Source organism: Triplophysa dalaica, chromosome 10 (genome assembly GCF_015846415.1).
Source record: "Triplophysa dalaica isolate WHDGS20190420 chromosome 10, ASM1584641v1, whole genome shotgun sequence".
NCBI classification, from domain to species: Eukaryota; Metazoa; Chordata; class Actinopteri; order Cypriniformes; family Nemacheilidae; genus Triplophysa; species Triplophysa dalaica.
In genome coordinates this window covers 13,784,351-13,797,065 of record NC_079551.1, presented here as the reverse complement: position 1 = coordinate 13,797,065, position 12,715 = coordinate 13,784,351, and the positions used below count along the sequence as shown (strand labels likewise).

At 34.5% G+C, this 12,715-nt stretch overlaps 1 long non-coding RNA gene across 1 annotated transcript; it reads left to right on the top strand.

Annotated features, from left to right (window-relative positions):
- Positions 1 to 7,192: 7,192 nt before the first annotated feature.
- Positions 7,193 to 8,693, top strand: LOC130430563 (uncharacterized). The gene is made up of 3 exons (XR_008907858.1): positions 7,193 to 7,283; positions 8,017 to 8,103; positions 8,221 to 8,693. It is a non-coding gene; the product is annotated as an uncharacterized LOC130430563 (long non-coding RNA).
- Positions 8,694 to 12,715: the final 4,022 nt, after the last annotated feature.

Genomic DNA, 12,715 nt, shown 5'->3' with positions numbered 1-12,715 from the left:
CAATAACATAGCTTTATTTTACCATTAAATATGGTATTGCAGCGTAAATTCCATTTATTATATTTAGGAAAAAACTAAAAACGCTTCTACCTTAAAGGATGAATGTGTATTTTCTCCCCATATTTCCATTTGAAAATATTTTTGTGGGTCTTAAAATAGATTATATTCCTCTCTAGGAGGGTCCTGGAATGAAAATGTTTGAGAATCGCTGCTGTAGAAGAAAGTCGTGCTTGTTTGAAATGACATGAGTGTGAGTAAATTATGACAGAATCTTCAATTTTGGGTGAACGACTATGTTTGTTAAATTTGGCAAACTTGTTTGATACACTTCAAACATATAGGCCACTGGATCAAAAGATGGACAGTCTGTTATTTAAATGTTTTAAATGCCTTCTGTAACATTTTTTTATTTCATGTTATGCTCTAGGTTTATTGCAAGTTTCTAATAATAGTAAATACAATTTAACTCTTAAATACATAAAATTATGAAAAAGTTTAATCAGATAATGAAGTGATGAAGTGACTAGATCAGAACAGGTATACACCAAGCACATTCGCAGCATTTGTAGTGTGTAACGTCCAGTTTAGTGCAAAGGCAACCATCGTGTGTTTTCATATTTTTTTAAAGAAGCTTATTTTACACACAATGTAGCTTTTATAGCTTTGAATTGCTTTATCATATTGTTTTCATTCTCTTAATTGTCTGTGCAAAGTGCAAAAAGATTGAAAATCTGAGATTTGTCAATCAGAATGGGACAGAATGATAGCATACATGATAACAAGTATAAAACACAAATAAACAAAATCTTATGATGCAATTACATTTTGAACAGATGTCCATTCTTAGGCTCAACATGATTTTCATATTCTGAAATATGGTAAAAAACTAAAATGTGTATGAGACTCTAAACTTTGAAGATGTTCAACACGAATTCCGGAAAAGTTGGGAACATAGATAAGATAGCAAATGTTTAAACTGAGACATTTTACACTTTTATGAAACTTTTGTGAACTTTTTGAAAAGATTTAGCTGGGAAAACATCTAGTCACTAATTAAGTTTATTGATAGTTCTGTAACATGATTAGCTATAAAAGAGATGTCTTAGAGAAGAAGAGTCACTCAGAAGTAAAGATGGGCAGAGGCTCTACAATCGGTGATAGACGGTGGAAAAAGATTGTGGAATACTTTAAAAACAATGTTCCTCAACGTCAAATTGCAAAGGCTTTGCAAATCTCATCATCTAGTGCATAACATCATCAAAAGATTCAGAGAAACTGCAGAAATCTCTGTGCGTAAGGGACAAGGCCGGAGACCTTTATTGGATGTTTCGGGCCCTCAGACGATAATGCATCACTCATCGGCATGATCGTGTCAATGACATTACTAAATGGACCCAGGAATACTTCCAGAAACCACTGTTGGTAAACACAATCCGCCTTGCCAGCAGCAGATGCCAACTAAAGCCATATGTGACAAATACATTGTTAGGCTAGTCTACTTCATAATATTATTTTGGTTTTTGCATGCTGATCTTTAGCTTCTGTCATATATGTAGATATGTTTGTCTTCCAAGTTCAGTTTTTTATTGTTTTTTATAAGGGAAAACAGGCTACTGGGAAACTATAATGCAATTTATTCAATTATACAGTTCCATACATTGAAGTACATATACATTGAATAGCTATATTAAGTTTTATGTATTAGACCTATTTAATATATTGTAAACTTTCATATATGAATATAATATATAATTTTTTCTATATATGTTCAAATAAGGATTATATAAATTACTTAAAGGAGGACAGTAGTTTACCTTAAAATTGATCCCTATGACTTTCCATCAAGTCAAGTCAATGGGGACCGTTTTTGGGTGAACTACTACTTTAATATCTTGACAGAGCTTTTAAAGCACTTTTATAACCTTTATCACCTGTGTTGACTGGATCTGCCGACATTGATCACCGAAGGAATGTAGTTGTACTTCCAGCCTATCACCAGAAGATGGCGACATACAAAGACAGTGAGTTCAATAACAGATGATAATTAAGTTTTAGATGACAGATGTGATATTATCAATGTTTGTCATTTGAAACATAATGGTTCTGGTAGTTAATAAATATAATAAACAGAAAATGTAAAATAAAATTACACTTTGAACTGCTCTATAATTAAGAATGATCTCTAAAAACATCTTATTTATACATTTGTATCAAATATCAAAACAGATCTACGCTGACCAAAATTATAAACGCAACACTTTTGTTTATGGCCCCATTTTTCATGAGCTGAACTGAAAAATCGAAGACTTTTTCTTTGTACACAAAAGGCCTATTTCTCTCAAATATTTTTCACAAATCTTTCTAAATCTATGTTAGTGAGCACTTCTCCTCTGCCGAGATAGTTCATCCACATCACAGGTGTGGCACATCAAGATGATGATTAGACAGTATGATTATTGCACTGGTTTGCCTTAGGCTTGCCACAATAAAAGGCCACTCTCAAATGTGCAGTTTTATCACACAGCACAAAGCCACAGATGTCAAAAGTTTTGAGGGAGCGTGCAATTGCTGCATGATTGTCCACCAGAGCTGTTGCACGTGAATTGAATTTTCAATTCTCTAACATAAACCATCTCCAAAGGCTTTTAGATAATTTGGCAGTACATCATCACACCGGCCTCACAACCGCAGACCACGCGTAACCGCACCAGCCCAGGACCTCCACATCCACCATCTTCACCTGCAAGATCGTCTGAGACCAGCCACTGGAACAATCGGTTTGCATAACCAAAGAACTTCTGAACACACTGTCAGAAACCGTCCCAGGAAATCTCATCTGCATGCTTGTTGTCCACATCGGGGTCTCGACCTATCTACAGTTCGCCGTCGTAACCAAATTGAGTGGGCAAATGCTCACATCCGATGGCTTCTGACACTTTGGAGAAGTGTTCTCTTCACAGATGAATCCCGGTTTTCACTCTACAGGGCAGATGACAGTGTGCATGGCGTTGTATGGGTGAGCGGTTTGCTGATGTCAACGTTGTGAATCGAGTGGCCCATGGTGGTGGTGGGGTTATGGTATGGGAACACCAGATACTGTTTGGTTTAGAACACCCCAAAACAAAGAAATGCACATTTTACAGTGGCATTTTATTTTGGCCATAGCCATTGATAGAGAGTCGCGTCTTTTCTGTTGACTCCAATGGAACCGTTTTTTCACAGTTTCAATAGTTCGTGGAAGTTACTAGTAAAGCATGGAGCTGCTAACCATTTAAAGACGAAAGCCATTAAATGAATAAAACAAATAAGAAATAAAGCATTTAAGGAGAAAACATAACTTTCTGTAACTATCTGAAGGCTCCATGAATCACGTGACGCTGTTTTGGACTTGCGTTGGCAGAACTTTGTTGCCTTTATAATTTTGGTCAGTGTGAATGACGATAAAGGGCATCATTGTGATTTATTTAAGATTTCTGGCATGTAGAAAACAAATATTACAAAGGGAGATATGTCGTACTCTGGCCTGCTGTCAAAGATAATTCACCACAACTTTCATTACATGAAAAACTTAAAATATCACATGGAAGTGAAGTATTCAACAAAAGGCATATAACAATAAATGTTCTATAGCTAAAGAGACACACTTGTTTACAGAATTTTATAGACATATATGTTTATTGTTTATTGTCATTAATACAAAAATTTCACGTTTTACATGTATATAATTTGCTGTTAATTTACACCTATTTTTACATCCTGTATTATTTCAGTACCTTTTTCCATACTTAAACGGTTTTGTAAATATTGTGATATTGTGAGTTATCTATTCCATTCCATTCAATTAGGTGTCAAAAGATGGCGACCCTAATATCTGACCTTCAATAAGATGACATTATGTAATTTGTGCAAAGCTTTGTCAAAAGTGCTTTTTAAATAAACATGACTTTAACATCCATCATGAACACACATTTTCTACTAGAGTCAACCTTTTTAAAATAATTTAGAAAATAATACAAATAAAAGTTTCGAAAGAGACATATAAAGCATGAAATACAGCAGCAAGCCAAGAACCAATCCTACCATTGAATTAGTTTTGAACAATACATATTACAGTAACTGTGTTAGGCCCATAATAACTATTGCCTTTTGGTGAAGTAAGAAAAAAAATCTAATGGATTCGGTTACCTTTTTCTAAATATGCAAATAAAAGTCTGCATCCGATTCATTGGTTAATTTGGCCACTATCAAGTAACTCTTGACATCGTCCTACATCAAAATATAATAAAAATAAACACACAATAACAATTTTTATAGAGGCTGATTTCCAGGCTGATTTTTCTATCTACACCTTGCATATAATCACCAAGTTGGTGTTAAGGAAGAACAGATGAAAGACTCTTTTCCTAATATCATTCAGTTGGGTGTAGACAGATGTCTGCTTCATTACCTGTATGAGTATTTAAAGAAATACATGAATATACTATATGAATCTTGGTGAAAAAAAGTTAAAAAAAAAGTTAAAAATCATGAAAATACTTTTTCCATATTTCTTTTTTTTTTTGCAGCTGAAGTAAACCACACCAGCAGCTATACATAAGATTATCAACAGCCATGCAGTTGCAGCAATAACAGCTTCAAATATTGCCCATCTGAATTTCCGGAGTTCTGGGATGCACATAGATGAGTCATAAAGCATTAGGTTATTTATATAGCAACAGAGCAAGTAAGTAATGTAATTATTATTGCTGTCATACCTGAACATGGCTGACAGAATTCATTGATGTGTAGATGTTGTGTGTGGTTTGTGATGGGATTGTTGATGACACATCTGTATGTGTTTGTATCCTGATATTCTACCTCCAGAGGTAGAGAGAGTCTGATGTTGAGATCAGACACACTGATGCTGGACAATAAAGTGTTTCCTTTGTACCAGGAGAGACTCACATGTGTCACATTCGTCACTGAACACAACAACACACATTTTGAAGATCTTTATGATGATGAAGAACATTGAGAAGAGTCTCTGATGATGACAGGAACAGGCAGATGAGCTGGAATACCAAAGAGAAACAAGACAAGCAAAGGTGTTTCACACCTTTTGCCTAAACATTCTTATTTCATTTCAAGAAATGAATCCAGTACACAAATTATATTTATGTCATTAATATGTTGCATTGCGTAAGACAGTACCATAGACAGTCACACTTATTTTCTTGTATGAGGTTTCTTTGCTGCTGTGAATAGTTACACTCTAAAAAATGCTGGGTTATTTGTTTAACCCAACAGCTGGGTTGAGCCTGTTGGGTCATTTTGTTGGGTTATTTTCTTAATTTTGGGTCATTTTTTGAGTAACCCAAACGCTGGGTTAGCAGTCGGGTCCAATTGAGTGACAGTTGAGAGAGTAAACCCCTCCCACTCCTCGACGCATCAGACAAACTTTACCTTCGCGGGCATTTTGATCCACCTCATCTCGAAAAGTTGTTATTCGGAGAATAAAAGGTATGTTTACGAGTTTTTAATGTATAAAACTATTACTGTACAATAAAAATGCAAAAGTATGCAAATTCGGCTGTTCGCATTAGGTTTGAAAGTAACGTTACAATCTAGCTTCGTTAGCTTTGTATAGCTAGTCTGTAACGTTATGCCCACGTTGTTCTAATTTACAGCTTTTTAATCATTTAAACTTCATTTTTGGTCAATATTTCCCTTTGAAATTCCTGACTCGTGTGAGTCATTTAGTTAAGTAACTTACGCAACTTGATATTAGTTTAAGGTCGACACGAGAGAGCGTCGTGTAAAAAGCAAACATCCAGCAATTTTTTTATTTTAAATACCGCTAATGTTCGGTGAGGGAACTTAGTTTTAAGAGTCTTTTAGACCAGAATGTAGTTGTTAAGAACTCAAATACGTGATTTATATATAAACATAACGCCTCTTTGAGATTGTGTTAAGACGCTGTCGGAGGTGTGAGCATCAGGCTGTCAGCGGTCGTGGCTCCGTGGAGAGCAGCTCTATCTCGGCCATTGCTTCGGGAATAGCCGCTGGCTCTTATAACGTTAGTGGTTAACAATGCGATATAGTTAATTTTGGGTATATGAGACGAACAATTGTTGCTCTTTTTAGACTTATACTTATTCCCGAGTGTGTCGAATTAGTTAAGAGTTGTGTTAACGTTTATAATATTATTTTTTAAGACTGTATTTCACTTTCTGTACTATATCCCACTCTTCTTTTTTCCCCCACTGACAGGTTGCAGAATAACAGCTAATATTAATGGATCATTCTATTCAAGAGAAAGTCAACTGGAACGTGGATGTTTTCATAACAGGCTTAAAGGTAAACATTATTTAGGTCAAATGTTAATGTACTTCTTTATATGTTTATTATAATCCATTGTGCTCTGGGTAGCCCAGTTTCCTTACATTCTTCTCTTGTCTCTTTTTCTCTTTATAGATGAACAAATTGATAAAGAAACCCTCCTGCTGAACATCCACTTCCAAAAGTGCACGCCACACTGTTGTCTACAACTCCCAGGATAAGAATCCTCTTTAGTAAGACTGCTCCGTGGATATGTCAGGTTAAGCAGTGCTGAAACCGAAAGAACTAACGCTCTTTAAAATGTTTTGTGAGTTTATATGAAGAGGAAAGTTACGGTGTCCCTTTTTCACATCCATAACGCTTCTTTATTTCTTTTTTTATAGAAAACTTGTGCATAGACTGATATTTTATCATATAAATGCGGTTCTATCAACAAGGGTTTAGTAAAATACTTTTTATAGTGTTTTTATGTCGCATCCATAACGCTGGAATTGCCCTAAAGCATTTTACTCATGCCACTTTGTTAACTGTATATGAATTTTTGAAGTGTTAAGTTGTCTAACTATTTATATTTACTTGTGCCACTTTAATAACCTTGTTAAATGTATATGTAAAAATCTAAACTAATGTAATTTATTGAAGTTAATTTTCCTTAAATATGTATAAACATACATTTCATCAAAGTGTTTTATATGCCATTTTATTGTTCATTGCACTCTAAAAAATGCTGGGTTATTTGTTTAACCCAACAGCTGGGTTGAGCCTGTTGGGTCATTTTGTTGGGTTATTTTCTCAGTGTTGGGTCATTTTTTGAGTAACCCAAACGCTGGGTTACCAGTCGGGTCCAATTGAGTGACAGTTGAGAGTTTAAACCCCTCCCACTCCTCTACGCATCAGACAAACTTTACCTTCGCGGGCATTTTGATCCACTTCATCTCGGAAAGCTGTTATTCGGAGAATAAAAGGTATGTTTACGAGTTTTTAATGTATAAAACTATTACTGTAAAAAAAATGCAAAAGTATGCAAAATTCGGTTGTTCGCATTAGGTTTGAAAGTAACGTTACAATCTATCTTCGTTAGCTTTGTATAGCTAGTCTGTAACGTTATGCCCACGTTGTTCTAATTTACAGCTTTTTAATCATTTAAACTTCATTTTTGGTCAACATTTCCTCTGAAATGTGTGACTTGTGTGAGTCAGTAACTTACGCATCTTGATATTAGTTTAAGGTCGACACGAGAGCGTCGTGTCAAAAGCAAACATCCAGCTCATTTTTTTTATAAATACCGCTAATGTTCGGTGAGGGAACTTAGTTTAAATAGTCTTTTAGACGAGAATGTTGTTGTTAAGAACTCAAATACGTGATTTATATATAAACATAACGCCTCTTTGAGATTTTGTTAAGACGCTGTCGGAGGTGTGAGCTTCAGGCTGTCAGCGGTCGTGTCTCCGTGGGGAGCAGCTCTATCTCGGCCATTGCCTCGGGAGTAGCCGCTCTTATAACGTTAGTGGTTAACCGTGAGATAAAATTAATTTTGGGTATATGAGACGAACAATTGATGCTCTTTTTAGACTTCTACTTATTCCCGAGTGTGTCGAATTAGTGAAGGGTTGTTTTAACGTTTATAATTTTATTTATTTAAGACTGTATTTCACTTTCTGTACTATATCCCACTCTTCTTTTTTCCCCCACTGACAGGTTGCAGAATAACAGCTAATATTAATGGATCATTCTATTCAAGAGAATGTCAACTGGAACTTGGATGTTTTCATAACAGGCTTAAAGGTAAACATTATTTAGGTAAAATGTTAATGTACTTCTTTATATGTTTATTATAATCCATTGTGCTCTGGTTAGGCCAGTTTCCTTACATTCTTCTCTTGTCTCTTTTTCTCTTTATAGATGAACAAATTGATAAAGAAACCCTCCTGCTGGACATCCACTTCCAAAAGTGCACACCACACTGTTTTCTACAAACTCCCAGGAAAAGAATCCTCTTTAGTAAGACTGCTCCGTGGATATTTTAGGTTAAGCAGTGCTGAAACCGAAAGAACTAACGCTCTTTAAAATGTTTTGTGAGTTTATATGAAGAGGAAAGTTACGGTGTCCCTTTTTCACATCCATAACGCTTGTTTATTTCTTTTTTTATAGAAAACTTGTGCATAGATTTATATTTTATCATATAAATGCGGTTCTATCAACAAGGGTTTAGTAAAATACTTTTTATAGTGTTTTGAAGTGTTAAGTTGTCTAACTATTTATATTTACTTGTGCCACTTTAATAACCTTGTTAAATGTATATGTTAAAATCTAAACTAATGTAATTTATTGAAGTTAATTTTCTTTAAATATGTATAAACATACATTTCATCAAAGTGTTTTATATGCCATTTTATTGTTCATTGAGCATAACATATTGCATGTTTTTATGAATTTCTTTTGTCTTGCATTTTGATCCTTAATAAAACTTTTGATTCTTACTGATGCCTCGAGTATTCCTCTGTGATTTTGTTATTATTATTTTTAAACATTTCAGGTTTGTTTTAAACCAGCAATGTAATTTTTAAGCAAAAGTTGATTTAAATAAAACAACCCAGCATGTTGGGTCAAAGATATAACCCAACTGGCTGGGTTAAAATAACCCAACGCTGGGTTTGTCCATATTTGACCCAACGTTGGGTTACCAAAATAACCCAAATTGGGTTGTTTTAACCCAGCCTTTTTTTAGAGTGTAGTTTATAAAGTCCAGCGTTTCTGATACTCATGTTTGTGATCGTGAGAGAACCTGTTTGATTGTCCAACTGTAGTTTGTCTCCGAATCTCTCGTCATAAGTATCATGTATAGAAGTCAAATTGGCCCGTATATTAAATTCAGCTATAAGGGATTCTTTAGGTTCGTACACTCTAAAAAAAGGCTGGGTTAAAACAACCCAATTTGGGTTATTTTGGTAACCCAACGTTGGGTCAAATATGGACAAACCCAGCGTTGGGTTATTTTAACCCAGCCAGTTGGGTTATATCTTTGACCCAACATGCTGGGTTGTTTTATTTAAATCAACTTTTGCTTAAAAATTACATTGCTGGTTTAAAACAAACCTGAAATGTTTAAAAATAATAATAACAAAATCACAGAGAAATACTCGAGGCATCAGAAAGAATCAAAAGTTTTATTAAGGATCAGAATGCAAGACAAAAGGAATTCATAAAAACATGCAATATGTTATGCTCAATGAACAATAAAATGGCATATAAAACACTTTGATGAAATGTATGTTTATACATATTTAAGGAAAATTAACTTCAATAAATTACATTAGTTTAGATTTTAACATATACATTTAACAAGGTTATTAAAGTGGCACAAGTAAATATAAATAGTTAGACAACTTAACACTTCAAAAATTCATATACAGTTAACAAAGTGGCACGAGTAAAATGCTTTAGGGCAATTCCAGCGTTATGGATGCGACATAAAAAAACTATAAAAAGTATTTTACTAAACCCTTGTTGATAGAACCGCATTTATATGTTAAAATATAAGTCTATGCACAAGTTTTCTATAAAAAAAGAAATAAACAAGCGTTATGGATGTGGAAAAGGGACACCGTAACTTTCCTCTTCATATAAACTCACAAAACATTTTAAAGAGCGTTAGTTCTTTCGGTTTCAGCACTGCTTAACCTGACATATCCACGGAGCAGTCTTACTAAAGAGGATTCTTTTCCTGAGAGTTGTAGACAACAGTGTGGCGTGCACTTTTGGAACTGGATGTTCAGCAGGAGGGTTTCTTTATCAATTTGTTCATCTATAAAGAGAAAAAGAGACGAGAGAAGAATGTAAGGAAACTGGCCTACCCAGAGCACAATGGATTATAATAAACATATAAAGAAGTACATTAACATTTTACCTAAATAATGTTTACCTTTAAGCCTGTTATGAAAACATCCACGTTCCAGTTGACTTTCTCTTGAATAGAATGATCCATTAATATTAGCTGTTATTCTGCAACCTGTCAGTGGGGGAAAAAAGAAGAGTGGGATATAGTACAGAAAGTGAAATACAGTCTTAAAAAATAATATTATAAACGTTAACACAACTCTTAACTAATTCGACACACTCGGGAATAAGTATAAGTCTAAAAAGAGCATCAATTGTTCGTCTCATATACCCAAAATTAACTATATCGCATTGTTAACCACTAACGTTATAAGAGCGGCTACTCCCGAGGCAATGGCCGAGATAGAGCTGCTCTCCACGGAGCCACGACCGCTGACAGCCTGAAGCTCACACCTCCGACAGCGTCTTAACACAATCTCAAAGAGGCGTTATGTTTATATATAAATCACGTATTTGTGTTCTTAACAACTACATTCACGTCTAAAAGACTCTTAAAACTAAGTTCACTCACCGAACATTAGCGGTATTTAAAATAAAAAAATTGCTGGATGTTTGCTTTTTACACGACGCTCTCTCGTGTCAACCTTAAACTAATATCAAGATGCGTAAGTTACTGAACTAAATGACTCACACGAGTCAGAAATTTCAAAGGGAAATGTTGACCAAAAATGAAGTTTAAATGATTAAAAAGCTGTAAGTTAGAACAACGTGGGCATAACGTTACAGACTAGCTATCCAAAGCTAACGAAGCTAGATTGTAACGTTACTTTCAAACCTAATGCGAACAGCCGAATTTTGCATACTTTTGCATTTTTTTTGTACAGTAATAGTTTTATACATTAAAAACTCGTAAAACATACCTTTTCTTCTCCGAATAACAACTTTTCGAGATGAGGTGGATCAAAATGCCCGCGAAGGTAAAGTTTGTCTGATGCGTCGAGGAGTGGGAGGGGTTTACTCTCTCACTGTCACTCAATTGGACCCGACTGCTAACCCAGCGTTTGGGTTACTCAAAAAATGACCCAACACTAAGAAAATAACCCAACAAAATGACCCAACAGGCTCAACCCAGCTGTTGGGTTAAACAAATAACCCAGCATTTTTTAGAGTGTACATCCACTTTATAAAATCATATGTCTGCATGTCATTAAGATGAGTGTGTAGAGTGACAGAATGTCCCTCCATCACTGACACTGACTTCACTTCATCTGCATCAACACTAAACACACCTGAAACACAGAGTCATACAAATTATTTATATTGGATAAAGTGAGACTGATTATGAACTTTAATGAAATATTGTGATAGTGTTTCAAAAGTGTTTCAAGATCCTCAAAATTGGGTTTAAACTGGACTGATTATTGCTGTTCATAAATGAACAGAACCAGAAGAGCTTTTGAGGAATTTTCTTTGGTGTTGGAAGCATCTAGTACAGACATTCAACACAATACAATATAATAAGATTTACAGTCTAAAAGATTCTAAAAGATGCATATTTAAAATAAAGACTAATGTACATAAAATGGGAGATAATAACTAACAGACATTGTACAGCGTAGTATATAGTAGAATATACATATTAACAGATTGTATGTACACTTGTGCAAATGAATAATGAAGTATGTTATAATGTTTAAAAACACATCACACTAAACAGTCATCATCAGTGTTAGTTTAGATAATTAAGAACCACAGACACAATAGGGTATACAGTATTGTTCAAAATAATAGCAGTACAATGTGACTAACCAGAATAATCAAGGTTTTTAGTATATTTTTTATTGCTACGTGGCAAACAAGTTACCAGTAGGTCCTGTCGCGGTTAGGAAATTTCCCTTGCGGTAAATATGGGTGGCACAATAGCGCGGTAGGCGGTATTACCGCACCCACCCACATTTTTTGAGTGATTTATCATTATTTTAGTGCATTTAAATATTTATTGATCAGTTGTTACATTGAAGTAAATATATTTTTTGTTATATATTTTTTTATTGTTAAATGCAGAACAGAACACCACGAACCATGCCTTGAATCTGAAAAACGAAAAAACTAAATTAGCCTATCACATAAAAACAGTTTAAATCAAAATACAGCAAATAAAAATATAATAAATAGGCTATATCTTCACTTGAGCATTAACTTTTTAAATGAAAGAGAGACGGGTTATAAAATGTTTTTTTGTCCAATGCTAACTGCCGAACACAGCAATACGCTATAACAATAACATGCATTCAATCTGAAAAACGAAAGAACTCTAGTATCACATGAAAACAGTGTAAATGAAAATACAGCAAATAAATAATAAAAACTAAATAAATGTGACTTCACTCACTTGAGCGTCAAGAAATGTGATTTAATCCTGGGTTATCTTGTCCTTGTTTCGTGCTAGAAAAACTAACGTATAAAAATTATGTGGTTTCAGGGACGAACACAGCCATAATAATTTTTCCGGCGGCATTGAAGACTCTTTCTGATGGTGTGCTGGTCGCACAAATACAGA